General features: G+C 48.1%; 1 pseudogene; it reads left to right on the top strand.

Annotated features, from left to right (window-relative positions):
* Window positions 1-1,941: 1,941 nt before the first annotated feature.
* On the top strand, window positions 1,942-3,691 carry LOC113939680 (annotated as a pseudogene).
* The last annotated feature ends 591 nt before the right edge of the window (window positions 3,692-4,282 follow it).

Here is a 4,282-nt window from a genome sequence, read left to right as displayed (position 1 = left end):
TCCAAGAGCCACACAGAACACTTTACTAAAGAAAACCAGGCTCTGTGAACTCAGCTGAAGACATCCTGGTGGAGGAGGAAAGATGGGTGGTGCATGCCTCTTAGGGTGATCATGTGCAGGTCCCTGGACAGGCTTCTGGGGAGAGACGGCTTTTGGGAGTCAGATGAGCTGCCTGAGCTGTGTGAGTTCTCAGCCTCACCCCATCTGTTAAATTGAGGGCATGAACATGACAACTCATGGAGTGGACAGGAAGTTGCCACAGGAAATACTGGTGAGCCCCTCAACAGAGGGCCGTAGTGTTCACTAGGGTTCCATTACATTCAAGGGACGTCACTGTAGAGGTGGACTGGGGTGTGCTGGGCCATTCCTGCTGCCTTGCTGCCCTCCAAGGGGTAGACACTGAAGAAACCACCAAGCTGGGATGAGTTTTTGATACATGTAATGGACTTTTCCACAAAGTATATCTGCCCACACTGTGCGTGTAAGATGGGGGAAGGATGCATCCATGCGTTGTATCATTTACAGTAATATCCGATTCTACCACCCTTGTCTGCTTTTGTACCTCAAGATCCCTGCAGGGGACCCCCACCATGCCACACTGCCAAGTACTTCTGGGGGTCACCAAGGGGTGTCTGCCATGTGATGTGCCCAAGTCATCAGCTAGCACCTGCTGGTTCATCTTCTTCCCCTCCCAGCAGGGGGTGCGGGGGCTGCATGGGAGGACCCCATCTCCACCTGCTGCATCGCACATAGGCCAGCTTCCTCATCAGGGCACTGGCTACACCACACAAACAGGTGACAGGTGCTTTCCCCGGAGCCCACACTGGGCAGGAGCTGCCCCAAATTCCCTTGCAGAAGGGGGCAGAATGCCTCAAATGGCAGGTTAAACAGGACTATACATCCTTTGACCCTCCTTCTAACCCTCCCCTTGAATGTGGGCTGGACGATGTGAATGTAATGCCATTCTGGCCCGTGACAGGACTAGCAGCTTCTGCCATGGTCTCTCGGGGCCCTGAGCTGCCATGTTACAGCATGACCATGCTGTTGGAGAGACCACACAGAGAAGCCCCAGAGAAAGAGTGGGGACTCGCCTGAGCCAAACCATCCAGCCACCCCTGCCGACATGCCAGGGATGTGAGTGAAGCCATCTTGGGCCAGGTGAGCATCAGATCAACATCTGCACGCGGTCTAATAGATGCATGCCACTCCCAGCCAAGCCCTGCCCAGCCTCAAGACCCACATAAACCCTGAGATCTAAAAAAATGGTGGTTGCGTGAAACCACTGAGTTTTGGAATAGGCTTTGTCAGGTGGCGGTGGATAATCGAACCCACTTCTTTCCCTGCTGCGTTGCTTTGTTTCACACCAACAGCGAAGCGATGTTGTTTGTGTCCTGACTTATGACTTGATTTTCGGTAGCGAAGGTTTATTTTATAACCACAACAACCATTAGAAACCCACACCTCGCCCCCCATACCCCAACCATGGGGAGAGTGGGCCAAGAAATCCTGTTCTCAGAATCACCCCATTCCTCGAACAACCGAGAATCGAGGCCACAAAGAGTGTGCCCGACCCTTGCATTCCCTCAGGATCAATTTTCTTTCTCACCAGAGGCTCCTCAGACTTTCATGCAAAGGCTCGCACACGTTCAGCCTGTGTGGCAGGAGATCCCACAGCTCAGAGGTAAAGCTGAAGCCTAGCAACATGTACTCTTCCTGTCTACTAGCAAAGGGGGATGTCATCACAATGCCCAAAGCTTTCTCTGGATCCAGGGAGGCTCCTGCCATGTCTCTTGTTAAGAAAAATGAGGCGCGGCCACACCGTCTTTGGGGTGATCCGTGGTGGACGTTTTGAGGGCAGCTGTCCTGCAGCCTGCGCACCCCGGACCGCCTCCTGTGGAAGCCTGAGCCGGCTGTGTAGCTTTCTCCCTTTGTCTCATAACCATGTCCACCAACGAGAATGCTAATTCACCAGCTGCTCGCCTTAACAGATTCAAGAACAAGGGGAAAGACTGTACAGAAATGAGGCGGCGCCGAATAGAAGTTAATGTGGAGCTGAGGAAAGCTAAGAAGGATGACCAGATGCTGAAAAGGAGAAACGTAAGCTTGTTTCCTGATGATGCTACCTCTCCACTACAGGAAAACCACAACAACCAGGGCACTGTAAATTGGTCTGTTGATGACATTGTCAAAGGCATAAATAAGCAACAATTTGGAAAGCCAGCTCCAGGCTACTCAAGCTGCTAGGAAACTGCTTTCTAGGGAAAAACAGCCCCCCATAGACAACATAATCCAGGCTGGTTTGATTCCAAAATTTGTGTCCTTCTTGGGCAGAACTGACTGTAGTCCCATTCAGTTTGAATCTGCTTGGGCTCTCACTAACATTGCCTCTGGGACATCAGAACAGACCAAGGCTGCGGTAGATGGAAGTGCTATCGCGGCATTCATTTCTCTGTTGGCATCTTCCCATGCCCACATCAGTGAACAAGCTGTATGGGCTCTAGGAAACATTGCAGGTGATGGTTCAGTTTTTCGAGACTTGGTTATCCAGTATGGTGCAGTTGACCCACTATTGGCTCTCCTTGCAATTCCTGATATGTCATCTTTAGCATGTGGTTACTTACGTAACCTTACTTGGACACTTTCAAACCTTTGTCGCAACAAGAATCCTGCACCCCCACTAGATGCTGTTGAGCAGATTCTTCCTACCTTAGTTCGTCTCCTGCATCATGATGATCCAGAAGTATTGACAGATACCTGCTGGGCCATTTCCTACCTACTGATGGTCCAAATGAACGGACTGAAATGGTTGTGAAAACAGGAGGTGTGCCTCAGCTTGTGAAGCTTCTAGGAGCTACTGAATTGCCCATTGTGACTCCTGCACTAAGAGCCATAGGAAATATCGTTACTGGGACAGATGAACAGACTCAGGTTGTAATAGATGCAGGAGCATTTGCTGTTTTTCCCAGCCTCCTAACGAACCCCAAAACTAATATTCAGAAGGAAGCTACATGGACAATGTCAAACATCACAGCTGGTCGCCAGGACCCGATACAGCAAGTTGTGAATCATGGATTAGTCCCATTCCTCGTTGGTGTTCTCTCTAAGGCAGACTTTAAGACACAAAAGGAAGCTGTCTGGGCTGTGACCAACTATACAAGTGGTGGGACAGTTGAACAGATTGTATACCTCGTTCATTGTGGCATAATAGAACCATTGATGAACCTCTTAACTGCAAAAGACACCAAAATTATTCTGGTTATTCTGGATGCCATTTCAAACATCTTTCAGGCTGCTGAGAAACTAGGTGAAACTGAGAAACTTAGTATCATGATTGAAGAATGTGGAGGTTTGGACAAAATTGAAGCTCTACAAAACCATGAAAATGAGTCCGTGTACAAAGGTTCATTAAACTTGATTGAGAAGTATTTTTCTGTGGAGGAAGAGGAAGATCAGAATGTTGTGCCAGAAACTACCTCTGAAGGCTATATGTTCCAAGTTCAGGATGGTACTCCCGGGACTTTTAACTTTTAGATTGTACAGCTGAGGCAGAAAGTTGTTTGTTGTGTACTCTGTTTGGTAGAAGTTTGTCTTACTGTTTCTCTACTAAGAACTCTTTTTAAATGTGTTTTGTTATTGTAGCACTTTTTACAACAAAACTCTACTTGACCAGTTCCAAACTGTACAACCTGTATGAAGCGCCTCCTCAGTGGGTTTCTTATTTCTATGTAGAATCTCCTCTCTCGCAGTGTCCTGTAAATAAAGATTAAATTCCACTCTTCTTTACAGAAAAAAAAAAAGAAAAATGAGGCGCCTCCTAGGCCTCTTTCCTCCCAAGATGGGCCTGGATTTCAAGGACTTTAAAGGGTGGTGCTAGCACAGTCCAGGCCGAGGGTTTTCAATAGGTTTTGGCACATCAGCTGAACACGTTGGAATATTGTCAACACAGATTCCGGAGCCGCTCAGGGCTGTGCACGGGGGCGGTAACAGGTCAGATAAGATCTGTCTGGCATGCATTCTGCATGCAGAGAAGCATGAAGTCCTCTTGATTCAATTCCTGTCCATTTCAAGATAAATAGGGGATCTGGGTAAATAAGATTTTTTACAGTCACTTAGAGCTGGTGATGCAGAGATTGACAACCGTGTATCAAGTTCACTCCATTTGGGGATCTGGGGGGGCCTAAGCACTTACTACATCAGAACATACTGGCCTTTCTTATATGGGCCTTTTAAAATTTTTATGCTTGACTGTCAAGTCAGTGTGTGTGTTAACCGGGAAGCCCTA

Source organism: Zalophus californianus, chromosome 16, assembly GCF_009762305.2.
Source record: "Zalophus californianus isolate mZalCal1 chromosome 16, mZalCal1.pri.v2, whole genome shotgun sequence".
Classification (NCBI taxonomy): Eukaryota; Metazoa; Chordata; class Mammalia; order Carnivora; family Otariidae; genus Zalophus; species Zalophus californianus.
This window is presented reverse-complemented; position numbering and strand designations above follow the sequence as displayed.